This window comes from Chionomys nivalis, chromosome 2, assembly GCF_950005125.1.
Source record: "Chionomys nivalis chromosome 2, mChiNiv1.1, whole genome shotgun sequence".
NCBI classification, from domain to species: domain Eukaryota; kingdom Metazoa; phylum Chordata; class Mammalia; order Rodentia; family Cricetidae; genus Chionomys; species Chionomys nivalis.
Window position 1 is genome coordinate 43,453,830 of NC_080087.1, and position 19,339 is coordinate 43,473,168.

Here is a 19,339-nt window from a genome sequence, read left to right on the forward strand (position 1 = left end):
TTGGAGCATGTGTGTGTGTGTGCGTGTGTGTGTGTACATATATGTATATAATATGTAAATAATGTGTAAACATATACATATATATGTATGCGTGCACATATATAATGCATATATATGTGTGTCCATGTGTGTAATGAAGATTATTATTTAGTTCATTCAATTTTATTAAAAGTAACCAACAAGAGGTAAATTTATTTAAACAGTGAGAACAGCTCATGGAATAGGTTGATAGGTCATTCTTCCTCTCTTTTTTTACAATTGCTTGCTAGTATTATTTGATATTACCAAATGATTTCCAGAGATTTCAGAATTTCTATTATACTTCCATGACTGAATAGCTCAAGGCTAGTCTTTTTAAAATATTTTAGGAAATTATTTAATAATTCTACCATAATTAATAGTACATTTAATGTTTCTGACTTTGTTAAAGATTGTTTTCCTTATCAAGTTATGCCCCTTCACAGGTAGATAGCATACCTAAACTATGCATGTGTTTGGAAGGTACTAGCATGCTCATTTATGGCAGGACTCACAGTTCTCTCTGTAAAGTCAACTGGTGCCTAAATGGCAGTCATGTATACTCTGAAACATATATGAATGAATTAGTTAAAGGCTTATAACTTCCTTATTTTACAACAGAAAAAGGAGAAGCCAAAAAGAAAAGCGAGAAGGAAACTGCCGTTGATTTGAAAAGCAAAGGTATTATTCTTCCTCTGCTTCCTTCCATTGTCTTTAGAGATTCCGTCCATGAACGATCTTGGTGCATCCATATGCGACTCAGATCTAGGTACTCACATCTACCCACGTGTAGCCTGCCAATTTAAAATGTGGTAGAAAGTTAAATATACACGAAGAACCTTATTCAAGGCTACTGCCTTGTGTGGAAGTGGTCAAAACTCCATTTGAAATTTAACTCTGCTGAAAGGGAAAGCAGGGGAGTGAGTAAGAGCTGAAATGAAAATTGGCTTCCATGTGTGTGTACTAGTCTCACTCAAAGAAAAATAAACATTCTTACATGTTTATGGGAAGACACAATTGACTTGTTGAAGAAAGGTGCTACTAAAGAAGGTGAATCTACTCTCCGACAGAAAGTGGGAAACGTGGGCGCTGTCTTTCTTTCTGTTTATATTTCAAAAGGATCACTCTCAGGTCTTGAGAAGAGTATAGTCCTGGGTGAATAACCATGGAAGTGGGCTTTTCAAAGGTTCGTTCTCAACAGGGACAAATAAATAAAATGTAATACCTGACTGTGTGAAGTAAGTGTCCAAAGTAAATGAGAATAAGCACCTAAGGTCATCAGGATCTTCCTAAAGCCAGTCAAGTTGCTCACCGTCTTGTTGAAGAGGGGAAAAGTCATAGGATCTACTTGAGGATAACAGTATCAGTGTGCAAAACCATGAAGCTGAGAGAGGGAGTCAAGGTATTCATTAAGAGATTGATGAAAACTGTTTCACAGCTTAGATTTCAACTTTAGTTTTGATTTTATCATTGTACAAACTTAAGCACTGGCTTCCATTCGTGTAGGGCATACATATAATGGAATGTTGTCATCTCAAGTATTATAGTTTAGTGATAAATATTTTCATTCCAAATATTCTCTCTATCTGTGTCAGTGATGGTTGAAATTCTGCTTAAAACTACTCCATTCTGTTGAGTTATATAGGAATCACAATATATCAAAATGCAAACATCCCACGGCCTATGCGATGGGCTAAAAAAACAAATTTTTCTCAATTATTCATGATGTAAACTAAATAAGATTTCTGGATCTTCCTGGGATAACAGTAAACTGAAATAAATTCTCTCAAAATTTAGGTAGTAATTATCCTTAAATGAGGAGGTAGACAAAGAGAGGTTCAAGGTGGGACATAGTCAGGGGAGGCCACGTTGGATAGGATGCCAGTAGTAAAACCCTTTCAGTCTCAGGGAGGAATGGGAATAATGGTTTATGTGGGATGGAAAGGTGGTAGGGAAAGACCTAAAAAAGGAAACTACAGTGTGACAAAATAAAGAATGACAACTGTGAGTGAAAATAGGAATGGCAGGACATTCTTCTACCATAGTATAAACAGAGTGAAATGTATAACATCAAGGGATACATACGGTTTACCCAACAAGCAGGGAGGGAAAGCAGTTCTTTAGTGAGTCTGAGTTGAGTGCTAATGACTGTAAACTGAACACCTTTACCAAGGGAGCATTTGTTACAGAGTTTATAACATTGTTTAAATTCACCTTAATTTTCTGGTGACAAGTATATTTTAGCATTAAAAAAGGAGTTGAATTTTTTTATTATATGGTAATACCAAGAAACTGACTTATTAGGTCAATGGATATTTGTAGTAGGACTGGATGTCTGATATAGATATATGAGGTACTGCTCCCTGGTCATCAGTTTGATAAGAACTCCTGGGCTGTAATCTTGAAAGAATTTGTTCAGGAAAACCAGATAAAAACTAAGAGTTCAGGGTCAGCTGAGTGACTGAGGAGTGAGTGAGTGAGTAAGTGAGTGAGTCTAAGTTTGTGTGTGTGTGTGTCTGTGTATGTGTGAGTTATACCTTCTCTTTGTATGTGTCTTGTTTCAATTTAGTTAAACTGTGAAGGTAGAAGCTAAAATATGTGTGCGTACAAGGAGTCATGGGAAAATCTGAAAGTCTGTGTTGTGAAGATCTATGACTTTACTGTCACAGTCATATCAAGGTGATGTTGTTTATTACTGGGAAACAACTGTCTGTGGCAATTTCTCTTTATTCAAGGCAGGACCAATGATACAGAAGCAAAACTGGGCCACTGCTTAGCACATGTAGGAAAGGCTGTTGAGATATTCAGATGGTATTGTGAAACATATTCACCTTTCTGAAAAATTTTTCTGTTTAAGACTTTTAGTTTTATTTTAATCATAAAAATATCATTGGTCTTAGAAATTAATCAAACTTTGATGAAAATTTATATTCCCTGATACTGTATTTAAAAGTCTTTGACATTCAAATACTAAATTTTTATGGTGTGTTTAGGAGGTTGTATTTGTGTAGAGAGAAAGAGGAGAGTTCAATTACTTTCTAGATTAATAATTCCTTTTGGATTTGATAATAGTTTCTAAAATTCCAGAATTTGAATATAGTTTGGCAACGTTCGGTTTTATGCTTCTTAGCATGGTAGAAATATTATGGGGCTAATAAAATGAAGAATAACTTGTATTGTTAAATAGCTGTCACTCTTGGCTTTTTTATCGCTGTAATGATCATCTGACATAAAGAAGAAAGGAAGGTTTTATTTTGGATGATGTTTTCAGAGGTTTCAACCCATCAAGGAGTAAGGCCAGAGAGAACAGATCTGTTATAACCTCGGAAACTCAGAAACACTGACAGAAAAATGACTGTGACAGCTAGCTTTCTTCTCTTTTTATTTTATAAACACTATGGAATAATGTCACTCTCATTTTCGGCAGCAAGTTTTCCTTTCTTAGTTGATCTTTTCTGGAAATACTATAGCAGAAACACCAAAATATTCATTATTCTCCCAAATGTTTCTCAAACTAATTAAGTTGAAAATCTACCTTAATTATTCTAAGTACACAGGTCATTTATTCCTGAAATAGTGAAAGATATATGGCAAGGAATATAACTGTTGCAAATACAAAGAGTAGCAAATTAACAAGACAGAGGCCAGGCTTAAGTGCTTAGTGCACACATGATTACTATGATGTTTTATGGAATATAAATTCAGTAAATTAACTTTCACATGAATTGTATGCTTATATAATGTATAGGTTTATTTATGTTGCAATACTTTGTTGTCTACATTTGTGTATGATGTTTCTAGGAACAGTCAAAATATTCATATATATATATGTATATTTTTAAATTTTATTAAAAGTATAATATAAGGTAATGCATGCTATTTTAAAATATAGTAATCTATAGCAATTAAAATTAATGCCTTTAGAATAGATAAGATTATCCAGAATAATGATGTCCAAAGAAAAAGAGATAGGATCTAAATGAAGACCTGAAGTTCTAAATGCCTAGGCCCTAACAGTGAGAATTAGAACAAGAGAAGCTGGGAGGACCCAAGAGAAAGATAAAAGGAAAGCAAAGTGCACAACATTAGAACAACATTAGAGATACTTCAGAGAGTGATGCACAGGGAGTGAGAGACTTTGCAAGGTTCAGTCCTCAGTGGAATGTCTCCATCAAATTCCTTCTCTGAGGACTCAGAGAACTGAGCAGAGGAGACAAACACTGTAAGAACCAGCGGGTGATGAAAGACACCAAAAGAAACAAGGTCAAGATACAACGAAGCAGAAGTTCAAATGTCTAAGTCAAATGAGTCCCAGTGTTGAGAAGGGAAATGAACACAATCTCCCACCAATCCTCAGCAGCAATCTTCAGCTGATATCTGATCAAAAAGGAAACAGTTTTTTCCAACAGTATCTCCCAGCATACACCCACCACATTTAGAGGCAGGCCCCAGGTATAGGAGTAGATGCGTGCCATAAAATGATTTCGATCATAGTTTTGTAAATTTTTGTCTCATAGTGATTTGTCAGGGGCATTTTTCCAATCTTAGCGATCTTTTGCTTATGTTTTATGACTTCTGATTTTGTTTCTAGAGGTTCTCTGTGTGTGGAAATATATATGTGTCATTGTCTGTATAGGCTTCTTGTGCTTTCTTTTTGGCTCTTTTTTTCCTGCTTGTTTGTGTTTCCTATTCTGATATGTTTTTATTTTATATCATTATTATTATTATTTTAGAGGTTTGGTTTTATTTCTTTAGTGAAAGAAAGAAAGGGTGTGGATTTGGATTGATGGGGAAGTGAAGAGGATAAGGTACAGGGTGGTAGAAGGGAAAAATCATTGTCAAAATACTTTGTATGAAAAGAACTATTTTCAGAAATACAAAAAATTTTGGGTGTATGGAAATGATGAAGAAAATCAGTTCAGTACTGAGCTCCTACTCTTTGTGCTATTTTAAGAAATGTATTAATATCCATTTCCATAGAATATTTTAAATTTATTTCTGGAGTGAACTATTAAATTTTGCACAAGATGAAAATTTTAATTTTTGATTTCTTATGTTAGTTCTGCTTGTGGTCCGTGAGAAATTGCAAAGAATTCTTTGCAGCTATGTATTGCTTTGCACATACCATTAAAGTTTCTTCATAGCAGGCATTATAGTATGGTCTGCTTGAACCATTAAAACAGGATTATTTTCTTGATATTTGAGTTAAAAGATATCAAACCCACAATATTTTTACATTTATATGTAACTAAAAGAAACTTTCCTGATATTTTTATATGTACCAGAAAAGTCCTGACATCTTTCATATGTTCCCATATGAAATTTTTTAAAAAAATCACTTTTCTTTTTCTTATTTGAAAGGAGGGGAACTTTTCACAGTGTACCTATGGCTGGTTGTGTGAAAAGCACTCGATCTTACAACTTGTATTTTATTTGACTTTCATATTTACAACTATGTTTTTAGAAGAATTGGCAAATATTGTATTACTAGGCATGTTGAAATCTAGACAAATCTTTTCTAGAATATTTTGTTATTATCCTGTAATTAGTTTCAAGTTATTAAATATATATTACATATTTTGAGTGAAATTTGAAAAGCCATATTAGTGTGCATTATAAGTTCATTTCTTTAAAAAGTTTGGTCAGACAGTTAAATAACTGGAAAATCAGCACAAATAAAATCTGATCTAATTAGTACTTACTAGTCTAGATTATTGTAACTCTATAATTATTTGCCAATAGTGGATTCCTTTCAAGTTAACTGTTTGCTCCTAAATAGGTAATATATATAGTTCCAATTTAAATGTGGTACCATGGCTATATGAAAAACATTTATCATACTTGAATTGCTTTAGAGACAAGTGAATATATTTTAAGCATTTCACAATCATAGAATGTATGTAAGATAATACCTGTTTATTTCCTTGAGGGCTGAAGAATTTGTGGTGGAACAATATAGGGAAGTCTTTGACTTGCTACTTGAACTAGGTGATGGGGGAGTATTGAGGGAGGCTGCTCATTCATTCCTGGCCACTTAGACCTAAAATAATCACTCAGAAGCTATATTATTTGCAATACTGTTTGACCAATAGCTTAAGCATATGGATAGTTAGCTCTTACATCCTAAACTAACCCATCTATGTTAATCTGTGTTTCACCATGAGGTTGTGGCCTACTGGCAAACTTTTGGCAGCTCCAGAAGAAGTGTCTATCCCAGGTGGCTACTATATGGCTACTCCATGACTCGGACTACTCTCTCTATATATATCTTTTCCAGCCATTGGCCAAAAGCAGTTTCTTTATTAATCAATAAAAGCAACACATATACCGAAGGACTTCTCACACTATTTCCCCTTTTCTTTTAAATAAAAAAGAAGGTTTTGACCTTAACATAGTAAATTACATATAACAAAACAGATATCAAGCAAGAATTACAATTACAATATTATTATATATTTTATATTTTATATTAGCTAAGGAAAACTATATTATTATTATCTTTTTTTCAACTCCATCAGATACTCCTGAAAGATATACTATTACCTAAGTAAGCAGGAAATGCTTTGTAAGCAACTTTCAAAACTCTGGAATTGACAGAGACATCTCGCTGCCTGCACAGTAACCCAAAGTTCTTCTGTAACATTGCAGGCACCCATCTTAAACCTACTGGCCCATAGTTTCTGGTAGACATTTTCATGAAGCAGGAAATTTCAAAGACAGTTTGTCAGTCACTTTCTTCTGTCTCCAGCAGAATGTCTGGCAGACTCTTTTTGTTCTTTGATGAAGCAGGACCCCAAAGGACTGTCTCAACTTTATGCAAACTTAGCAATCATTTTTCTGTGTGTCCTCCATGTCCAGTTCATACAATATAACATCAAGCAGTCCAGGTAAGAGCAGTTTCTTGTCCAAACTTATGGATAGCAAACTCCATAAGTCACCTCTTCAATGCCCATCTTCCTCTTGAAGTAACTGGTGCTGCCAGGAGAAGATGTATCTCATTGTCATGAAAAGTCCTAAGTTATTAAAACATTTTAAATGCCATATTCTGAAGGTTCCTGAAAGATTTGAAGAGTATCTTTCTAACTAAAATAAGTATCTACTATATATCTAGAAAACCTAACTAACATAACTACAAGCTTGGCTATTACTGACAATTACTTATTAACCTATATTTCTTAATTATACATTACATTTTTAGATGAGCTGCACAAACACAATACCTTAATCAAGAGCAGAAATATATATATAACAAAACTGACCTTAAATTTGTATCAGTAGACCAAGATTCATACCAATGCAAATCTCTATAGCATACCCCCTTTAAATATAAACTGATATTTGTAAACAATATTTGGCAATGTGAGTGTAGTTCTCTCCAAATTGCTTCCTGCTTTTTAATGGACAAAGTAATTGTTTGGAGTGTTCACAGTTATCTTTCAGGGGTATTGGTCCATCAAACCACATATGTCTGAAAGGAATCCACAGGTTCTCATCCTTTATTCCTTTAATCTATGACTTTCTGTACTCTGTCTCTCTCTTTAACAACTTTATTTTATTTTTAAAACCATTTACTTCCTTTTATAACTGTCTTTATCCTTTTTCTGCTCTCTCACAAGCCTATGTACATTTATACAGTGTGACCCACTTAGAGGACTTTTTAAAATCTGAATTTGTCTTGATTATGTATCTGTAATCCTTTTCTGATAAGGATCTTTCCTTAAAATGCAAAGCAGCATGACTAGGACTGAGGCTGCTTTTCCTGCTGTTTCCACCCAGTGGTGCATTCACTACTTCTGAGATTGCCAGGTGGGAGCCAAGCTTACCAGCTCAAGTCTGGTAACCAGTTGACCCTCGCTGCCAGCAACATGCAAGACACTCCCCCAAAACACTATCCAAGTGCTCAGCCTCCTGAAAGAGCCAGAATTCTTACTGGAAGCATGGAACAGGAATCTGCCATTTTGAAACTGCAGAAGTTTTTTCTGCTACCTTTGAATTTAGAAAGACCTCTCTTAAAGGAGTTGCGGCACGCCATCAGCAAAAAAAAAAAAAAATGGCTAAACTTTATATTTTTGTGTCTAGAATTCCTTTCAAAGCTTTCTCAGGTTTTACGGGGATGTAGGTAGCCCCACGTTGATATGCCAATATGTTGCCGGAGGCTGTTTGTTCATTTCCTAGCCATTTAGACGCAAATAATCACTCAGAAACTATATTATTTGCAATACTGTTTGGCGAGAAGATTAAGCATATTGGTAGGTAGCTTTATATCCTAAGCCCCAACTCCATTACTTTATGCATCTGGCAAATTTCAGCAGGTTCCAGTGGAGGCATCTGTCCCTGGCGGTGGCTGCTTGGCTTCTCACTCACTCCACCTACTCTCTATATATATTTCTCTTCCAGCCTGGCTACATTCTGTTAAACCATTGGCCAAAGAAGCTTTTTTATTAACCAATAAAAGCAACACATATACAGAAGGATTTCCCACACCATTACAATGATATTTTGTTGTGGGACTGTCGGAGGTAATCTTTTATGTGTATTTCTGCTTTGAACAATACAAATGTATGTTTGGACACTTATTAAAAGTGACATAAAACATTTTTATTTAAAAAGAAATAATGGAAATTAGAGAGATGGCTCATCAGGTAAGAACTCTATTTTTTTTTTTAGAGTACCTAAGTTTATACTCCAATCCTATAAGATAATTTATAGCCGTTTGTAACTATAGTCTTCAAGAAAATGTAGCTAGCTTCGGAACTCCTTGGTCATCAGGTACCCAAATGCAGGCAAATCATCTATACACTTAAAGATAAGTAAATAAACACATTTTACAAAAGTGAAGTTTAGTAAAAAAATAAAGTCAAAAATAACATCAACATCAACTCCAGCCTTTTAAGATATACCAAAGAAGATTTCCAACACAATTCTGCAAATGTTACCTACATATACACATTATACCAACATATATAAAGGTTATAATAACACTTAAACTTACCCTATTTTCTTATTCAGTCATTATAACAATTCTATGAAGTAAGAATTATAATAATCGTTTTGTAGAAAAGAAAACAGGGTCAACAGCTAAGTTATAAGTGGTCAAGATAAGAAGTGATGGAGTAATAAGGAATGTGAATTTATAACTTTATCCAGTTATAGCTTTAGATTAAAGTAGATTTATTTTGGCATGGAGTCACATAATAACAGCAAGAGATTCATTACTATTTCTGGGTACTGCTTTGTTGGTCTGGGTCTACACGCTGAGCACAGAACTGACTTTGCCTCCCTTTGCTTAGGTAGTAGGTCTTTTGGAAGAAAAAAGAATAGATTTTCAAACAAAAGACATGGATTGACTCACACCAGTCTCTTTGGGTTCATTTCTGATCTGACCTTTATGGTAAGGTCTTGGTACTCTAGCAGAATGAGTACATGAACTTCATCCTATATATGGGCTGAAATCCGTTTCCAACAGTGAATCTCTAAGTTGAGAATATAGGGGTGAAAGTATAATAGTTTCTAGGCTAAAAAACAAATGCAACAATTCTCTTTAAGAAGTTGTCACCAATGATAGCCTCTGCTGGAGAGGTTGTGGAGAAAGGGGCACACTCATCCATTGCTGGTGGGAATGCAAACTTGTGCAACCACTTTGGAAAGCAGTGTGGCGGTTTCTCAGGAAAGTCGGGTTCAACCTACCTCTCGACCCAGCAATACCACTATTGGGAATATACCCAAGAGATGCCCTAACATACAACAAAAGTATATGCTCAACTATGTTCATAGCAGCATTGTTTGTAATAGCCAGAACCTGGAAACAACCTAGATGCCCTTCAATGGAAGAATGGATGAAGAAAGTATGGAATATATACATATTAGAGTACTACTCAGCAGTAAAAAACAATGACTTCTTGAATTTTGCATACAAATGGACGGAAATTGAAAACACTATCCTGAGTGAGTTAAGCCAGACCCAAAAAGAGGAACATGGGATGTACTCACTCATATTTGGTTTCTAGCCATAAATAAAGGACATTGAGACTATAATTCGTGACTCTAGAGAAGCTAAATAAGAAGGTGAACCCAAAGAAAAACATATAAGCATCCTCCTGAATATTAACATTCATCAGGCGATGAAAGAAGACAGAGACAGAGACCAACATTGCAGCACTGGACTGAAGTCTCATGATCCAAAGGAGGAGCAGAAGGAGAGAGAGCATGAGCAAGGAACTCAGGACCGCGAGGGGTGCACCCACACACTGAGGCAATGGGGATGTTCTATCGGGAACTCACCAAGGCCAGCTGGCCGGGGTCTGAAAAAGCATGGGACAAAACCGGTCTCGCTGAACATAATGGACAATGAGGACTACTGAGAACTGAAGAACAATGGCAATGGGTTCTTGATCCTATTGCACGTAATGGCTTTGTGGGAGCCTAGGTAGTTTGGATGCTCACCTTAATAGACCTGGATGGAGGTGGGTGGTCCTTGGACCTCCCACAGGGCAGGGAAACCTGCTTGCTCTTTGGGCTGAGGAGGGAGGAAGACTTGATTGGGGGAGGGAGAGGAATGGGAGGTGGTGGCGGGGAAAAGGCAGAAATCTTTAATAATTAAATAAATTAATTAATTAATAAAAAAGAAGTTGTTTCTATATAGAGGGAATACAGGTGTTCTGCTTCGCTGTATTAACATACAGAAAAGGATAAAGAAATGTTTTAGTTGTCGTTACTCAAAATAACGTATTGTGACCACCAAAATGAAATTAATTGTACCATGATTTAAATGCTGTATGTCACTATACAATGCATGAGAAATGCGGATGTTTAATGTAGAAATGAAGAAACAAGAAGTTAATTGAAGCTGTTATTAGCCCCATGAACTGTCTTGTTTGTCTTAGTCTTTATTTTCCTCATCACATTGCATTCTGAGATGGAAGATAAAAGAGGACAAAATCAGAAACTCAAGATGATAAAGGAAAGTGTTTGGCCATTGTTGTTTGGGACTTGGTCTCAATCTGTAACCCAGACTGACCTTGAACTCACTGTAATCCTACCTCTGTCTCCTCGGTGTTGAATGAGAAAGTCTTAAGGCAGTGGCATCTTATATAAGAAATGTGCAGCCAGCCACTTTTAAAAATTAATCTGAAGAAATGAAACTGATATCTAGATTATATATCCACTCAATTAGACTTTTATATTTTATTTTTATTGTACTAAATTTGTCCTTTTATATTAATTCTACTAGTAGATTAATTACTAAAAAGAAAAACAATTGTGTTGAGTGTGGATTCCTGGTTGATTTAGGTCAAGATCCAGCTGTATCACACTTGGGCATACCCAAAGGATGCTTCATCATCCTACAGAGACACTTGCTCAACCACATTCATTGTTTTTTATGATAGCCAGAAACTGGAAACAACCTAGATAGTTGTCAATGAATAAATGGATAAAGAAAATGTGCTACATTTACATAGTGGCATATTACTCAGCTGTTAAAAATGAAGTCATGAAATTTATAGGTAAAATAGATGACGCTAGAAAAATTTATCTTGAAACAGGTCCTAGACCCAGAAAGAAAAGTGTGGTCATTGTTTTGTTCAGCTATGATCAGAGGAGCTTCCTCCCGCAGCAGATGGGAGCAAATAAAATGATCCACAGCCAGACAATATTCAGAAATGAGACATCTTGGAATAGTCATCACTATTTAGGATGTCTCTATCTAATCCCTCCTGTCAAGGCTTAGGAAGACTCAGAAAAGAAGGAAGACACCAAAGAAAATACGTTCATCTAAATATAACAGGACTGATTCACATATGAAGTCACAGAGACTGAGACAATAACATGTCCAGGGCCTGCATGGGTCTGCACCAGATGGGATCGTAGAGCCCAAAGTAGAAGCAGATATGTGTCCCCAATCCCTAGCCCAGAAGCTACCTCCAATTGCTAACCACTTTCAAATGAAAATTTAGTTTTCTCTAAAGGAGTTTCACTGCAAAAACAAACTACTTTTAAGGATAGGTAGGCTGAATGCCCTGCTGTCGAGGACTAACCGGATAAGATCTCAATGGCGTCTTTGGAGATTTCTTGTTTTATGTCATATCAGAATATATATATAAAATCTTACAGGTCATTTGTATATATTATACCTTCTAGATTTATGTTTTATGGGAGTCTTGTGTTTGTGAATATGTGTGACTCTCAGTCAATATGAGTTTCTTGTGCCTTTTCTTTTGTTCTTTTTCTTCTGTTTGTTTGTCCTATTCCCACCTGTTTGTTTTTGTTTTGTCATATTTCATTTTACTATTAATCCTTTAATGTCTGTTTATTTTTAAAGACAGACAGAAAGGTTTGGGATCTGAATGGGAGGGGGTTCCAGTTCCCAACTGGAAGCAGTTGGGGAGGGGGAACCCAAAGAACAATATACTGTATTAAAAAAATCTATTTCCAATAAAAAAAAATGGCTTGCAGAAAGTGAAGCCATGGTGAGTGTTCACTGTCCCTCCTGATTGTGTACTCCAACATTAGACATTTCTCTGGGTATAATCGAAGCATACCTCATTGATGTCTGAATAAACCAAAAGCATGATGACATGACATGTTGTGTGCTTTTGACTAATTATTCTCGGGGTGAAGAATTATCTTGACACATCTCAGTGGAGATGACTGTTAAGTTAACATTGAGGAAGGTTTAATAATTATTTATGAAACAAAGACAATGAAAAAGACTACAGAAAACAAAAGGTTTCTAGGTGGAAAATAGAGAATTGTAATTGCTTTCTAAGTTTGATGTTTTTAATTATTTGAGGATAATTTTAAGGAATGTGTATGTTTCTGTTATTAAGGACAGTCTTTCCTTTTCTTCAAAATAATCATGTAAAAAAGTATCTGTTATATTGATCACTTACTCTCTTAGTGGTATGATATGATCAAAGCTATGGACATGAGAAAAAGTTTGTCATAAAATCCATTTAAAGAAAAAGCACATAAGAATAACTGCCCTCAAAGACTATTCTGACACTGAAGTATTACATATTCAAGTTCCACGATTCAGAGAACAGAGACAAATGCATGATAATAGAGACCATGGTAAACAAGACTATCCATAGATCATGGTGAAATACTTGAACGTTTTCTTTCTTTTTCTTTAAAGATGTATTTATTTTTTTCTTTATACATGAGAGCTTTGCCTACCTGTATGCATGTATATGTGCACAGCTGGAGACCATGGCGGTCAAAAAAAGGCCGCAGAACCCCTTGAAGCTGAAGTTTTAGATGTTTGTGTATTTACTTTTTCTTTATGCATGAGTGTTTTGCCTGCCTGTATATATGTATATGTGCATACCTAGTGCTCAGAGGATCAGAGAAAGACCTCAGAACCCCTTGAAACTGGAGTTTCAGTACTAAGTACTGAGAAGCATATCCAGGCCCTCTGGAAAAGCAACAAGTGTTAACTGAGAGCCATCTCTCCAGACCTAGGAACCTTCTGTTTCTAAAAATATGCATTTACACCAAAGTCTTATAGAATGGAAACTACTAGGTAGTTACTTGACTGTGCACCGTGCACTGAACACAGGTGTATAGCATGAATAATCAAAACCAAGAGACATAAGTTATGGTTCAACCTGAAAACCAGAATAGCAAAGCAGCCAAGTCACTAGAGAAGTTTTATCTCAATCAAGGCTGGGCAACCCCAAACTAAGACAACTAAGTCTCTCTCTCTCTCTCCTCTCATTTTATATTCCCTCTGGTGCTGGGATTAAGGACATATGACTCCCTAGGATTGGGATTAAAAGTGGATTTTACTATGACTCTTCCTTCTCTATAACCTCTTCCTTGGTGACCTTACATGATCCACGCTTTAGTGCCATCGTTATGATAATAACTCACAAATATCTGTCACTACCTTTGAAATTCAACCTCATATATCCAAGAGACTAGTCACCATCTTCATTTAAATCCTTGACATATCTAAAAGTTCACAGGATTTTAAAAACCTTACACACACACACACACACACGAATGTTTCAACTGTATTCCTCTCTTGTACTTTTATCAGTAGATTATCTCTATTGCTTTCTACTTACCTACGGGGCCCATATTTTCACTTCATCAATACTTTTTTAAACACTCATCTTTGAAAATGCAGTGTAGCAGGCTTCTTCCCACAGTTGTTAAGAATCACCTCAGCTGGGCACCGTCATAATTAGACTTCATAGCCAGGCTACATCTACATTCAGCAGTATCTACTCCCTAAAATTTCCAACAGCTTTCCAACACAACAGAGCTAATTTCTCAAATATGGATTTTAGTCATTATCCCCCATTCTTCCTTATCCCTTTTCTGGTCCTGCTGTGGCCCTTCTTCCCGCAAAGTCCCTTCTTACTTTCATGTCTTCTTTTTGTGTGTCTGTTTCTTGTCTGAGCTCTACTGATTCATGGGCACTGGAATTAAGAGACCCCCTTCCCCAAAGCTCTTCCCTACCTTACCTCTCCTCTTTCACTCCTCCCTTTCCAGAGAGTTTCCATCTCTCTCAAAGTAAAATCTATTCTCCACATTGATATAAAAGACTGTTCGTGAACTGATGGTGAAGATTATTGCAGATTACAGCAGGACAGGCATCCTTTATCCTGCAGCAGGCCATTAACTGAGGATCTATCTAATCATACATCCCTGGCACTTCTAATCACTTGTCATTTGACCAAATTGCTTTGATTTCTAACAGAACCTTCCATTTCAGCATTTAGATTTCACGAGTATGTGAAAGTTTTAATTTGTCATTTTAAGCAAATTTTAGCTTCACTCAAATGTTATCAAAATGACAGGCATGTGAAATCTTTAGCTAACAAGTCATTTCTAAGAAACTACAGACAGAGAGATAATGTATGAGTTACTTCTTTTGTTTTCATAGTGCTTTTGAAAAGTATAATGCATATGCTAAAAAAAAAAGGCATGCTTCAGCTTTGTTCTAAAATGGTTTTAATTAAAAAAGAAGAAGACATAAGGGTGTGGACAGCAGCCTGAAAGGACAGAACAATAATTTGTAGTTGAATGAAATGCTAGAGTGGAAGAGAACAGGCTGAAAGCTGGTTTTTCCATAAGAAGCATAAAGAGATGATGGTTTCTTTGAGTTGAAACAGACAAAACATAGCAGAGAAATACTGTGGATTAATGGCACTTGCCTAATGAAAACTAATAACTGAAACAAAAAGGGGAAGAGTAAATAAGAATCTGTCAAAGGACAGTTATCACTACTCCTCCTCAACTTCCTTGTTCTCTCATCTTGCATATTTGATGAACAGGTTTTCCCCTAAACTCCATTTGGCTCAAGTGGAATTGAAATTAATGTCATTGATCTACATATTGCTTTGCTCAAGGTTGTGAACACTTGACCTTAGATTGACCAGAGGCTCTTCTAATGAGTGCTTTAGAAAGAATAAATTAAAAAAAAAAAGACAGTTTCTTTTCCATGTGATAAACTTGGATGCAAGTGTTTGAAAGTGTGATTTATCACATGTGCACTCTTGAGGTAGCCCATTTGAAAATAATGCCGTTACACAGAAAAAATGGGGAGATAAAATAAGAAAGGAATGTAGAATTTGAAAGTTATTCCAAGCCTACTCTTCTCAATGACTCCATGGCATTATATTACATGATTTAAATAATTTCTATTTGCTTAAATAACTTTTTAATATTTAGATTTTATAACACCAAAACTGAGCAATATTTATTCAAATAAACCTCCATCAAGGTACATAGCAATTATTAGGTCAGAACTACTAAAGGAAGTGAGACAACAACATCAAGGATTTTGTATTTGAAGGCAGTCAGGTGTCACCTCATTTCCTGGAGGAAGAAAATCATTTTTTGTCATATTTGTGTATAGGATGCTTATCCTTTGTGACTCTGCCTTACAGACTAGATGTCTATTAATTTAATCAAACAAAGAAAGGAAAGAAGTATTTGTCAACATGCTCTTTCTGCCGGGCGGTGGTGGCGCACGCCTTTAATCCCAGCACTCGGGAGGCAGAGGCAGGCGGATCTCTGTGAGTTCGAGGCCAGCCTGGTCTACAAGAGCTAGATCCAGGACAGGCTCCAAAACCACAGAGAAACCCTGTCTCGAAAAAAAAAAAAAAAAAAAAACATGCTCTTTCTGTGGTAGAAAGCATTAGCATAATTTAATAACTAAAAGTAGGAATGACTCCTGCTTCTACCATTTTTAATAAAAGTAGAAAAATTAACGTGAGATGAATTTTGAAATACTTTTTGAGTTTAGACTTGCTTTTCTTTTTTAATTTTAATGTTAAGAGATGACATTTTATAACTGGAGTGTAAAATTAACAGCATGTTTATCTCTCCAAACTATTAATAAACACAGTGAGACAGCCCAAGACAAATTAGACATAACATAACATCTCACACTTCTGTTACATTTATTAGTTTTGCAGATAATTATGGTTAGAAAGAAAGAACCTGCTCTCCTCCATACTACACACTAACCCACAATTTCTTTCTGCTGCTACGGGGCTCACGTTCCTCTGCTCACCAAATGACAGGCCAATTAAGTCTACAGACAATACATTGAGGAAAGAAGAGTGACTTTATTTAAAAAGTTAGCTAACTAAAGAGATGCAGGAATGTTTTCCAAAGTCCATTTGAAGGCAGCTAAATTAGGGAGGAGCCTTTGATGTCAGTGGAAATGCGTATTAGGAGTAGAGAAAGCATTCCCACAGCAGACGATGTTCCCGTGTCTGTGGGCAGATGACACATACATGTTCTTAATTCCTTCATTCAGATGTGTTGTCAGCCTGTGAATCTCAAAAAACAGTGACTGTTTTTACCCACTGATTAATCTACGAATCTGCAATTAGTTTGCAAATCTACATTGCTGGCCTGTTGCACTATGCACAGACTAGCAAGACTGGGTGCCCAAAGAAAGACATAGGTAGCTAAAACTGGGGAGAGAGGCCACAATGCCTGGCTTCAGGGTTAATAAGTTTTTAAACTTTTTTTCTGAAAGTCTTTGAAAATATCCAATCTCTCTTTGTAATATATATCTAAAAGTAGAACTGACTTGCTGTAATAAACACCATGACCAACAACAGCTTGGGAAGGAAAGTGATTTTTTTTTTTAATCTTATAGTTTATAGTCAATAGTAAAGGTAAGTCACAGCAGGAACCTCAGGTAGAGACCTGGAGGCCAGACCCGAAGTAGAAATCATAGAGCAGTAGTTCTCAACCTGTGGATTAAGACCTGTCACAGAAGTCACCTAAGACTATGGGAAAACACAGACATTTACATTATCATTCATAACAGTAGTAAGATTTTAGTTATAGTTTTATGGTTGGAAGCCAGCCCAGCATGAGGGACTCTGTTAAAGGCTGCAGCATTAAAAAGTTTGAGAACCTCTGCTACAGAGGAGTGTTTCTTATTATCTTGTTTCCCCCTGGTTTGTTTAGCTTGCTTTCCTTTGATTTAGATTTATATAGTATGTATACAGTGTTCTGTACTGCATAAATGCATGCATACATATCAGAAGAAGCTGCCAGATCTCATTAGAGATGGTTTTTGAGCCACTGTGTGGGTGCTGGGAATTGAAGTCAGGACGTCTAGAAAAGCAGCCAGTTTTCTTAACCTCTGAGCCATCTCTCCAACCCTAGCTTTCTTTCTTGTACAATCCAGGACCACTGGTATAGGTGTGGCATTAAGGTTGACGTAAAGAGAGAAGTGCTGGTCAATGGGGAATAAAATTTGATACCCAGATCCTGATCCTGGTAAAAATCTGAGTCACTGATGTGTTAAGAATGGAGGGCAGGTGGAAGGCACTGTATTAAAGACAGAATCATGTGACTATGTAGATGCACATAAACTATTACCCTGTCAATGCCTGTGAGAACAAGAGAAATCTTACTTAGATATCTTTCTATAAATATTATAGTATTTGAGTCTGCTAAAATAACACTGGTGAGAAAGAGAGCGGTAAGACACCCAGCATGCTATATGGAGGGATGAGAACAGCTACGTAAAGCTATAGAGAGATTTTCACACTATAAGACAACTAACACTCAGAGGAAGGGAAGAATATTTACATTTTACTAAATAAAAATATTTAAAGAATTTTGAGAACTTGCTGTTTCTTTATGTCTAATTGAAAGGTTAACACTAAAAAAATCCTAAGAGAATCAGAAAGTGGATGACTGTATCCTGTCATAATGTGTTTTTTCCAAAGATTTAGTTTTTATTTATGAACATTTATGACACTTCTGGCTAATTAAAGTCATCTGACTCAAACTACAGTCGTTTGGAAGTAAGACACGTCGATTGAGAAAATATCTGCACCAGATAGGCCTGTGAACAAACCTCTGATTCATGTTCTTGATTAGTGATGGGTGAGGGAAGGCACAGGTAACTGTGGAGGGTTTCGCCCCCTGGTACTTCCAGGAACTGTAAGAAAGCCTGCTGAGCAAGTCACGGGGAGTAAGACCATAAGTAGTGCTCTTGCATTGTTTCTCCTTCAGTTTCTGCCTCCAGATAACTTCCCTGGAGTTCCTCCCTTCATTTCCCCCAGTGAAGAACCACAGCAACAGAGATCCTAAGGAAGACAGTGCCTCTAAGAATCTGTGTGCACTGCCTGTGTGCTTGTGCCTATGGTTGCCTGATGGGGTCACATTTCCTAGAAATGACATTACAGGTGATTGTGAGCAATCTGGTATGAATGATAAATACTGAACCCCACTCCTCTTGTAGAGTAGCAAGTGCTATCAAGAGCTGAGGTCTTTCTCCAGTCCTTGTGATTTTTTTAAAAATATAAATGTGGTTATTGGAGCTAGAGATTTTGCTCAGCTGAGCAGGCATAAGAACAAGGGTTCTAGCCCAAGAACCAACAGAAATTGGTGTCCACCAGCATTGGAGCAGGCCGAGAATGGTCGATTACAGGGCTCTGCGTTTGGCTCAGCTTGACTACATAGTGATCGCCTGTCTCAAAAACACAAAGAGAATGGTTCCAGAGGAAGAACACCTCAGATTTACCTATGGCCCTCACATGGCTGTGTGTATCCCTCCACCCACACGGTCACACACAAGTGCATACTGTGCATATTGAAGAGAATCCAAAAAAAGGAACTTTCTCTCGCCTACCAGAAATTAAAACATTTTCTTATAATTTGAATGTGGCTTCTTTGCTAATTGGGTTAATTCTATATATAGAAAAAAAAGGAAAAGAAGAGGGGGGATTTATTTTGTCCCACACTGAGCTTGCAACACTAAAATGTCTAGATAACGTGCAGGCTGAATGCATTTGTTAAATAAATAAAGGCATTATCTTTCATCACACACACA

At 36.3% G+C, this 19,339-nt stretch overlaps 1 protein-coding gene across 11 annotated transcripts in view; it reads left to right on the plus strand.

The window, feature by feature from the left end:
• The window catches only part of Trdn (triadin), a 377,801-nt gene that overhangs the window by 183,476 nt on the left and 174,986 nt on the right, over positions 1–19,339 (plus strand). The window lies entirely within an intron of this gene.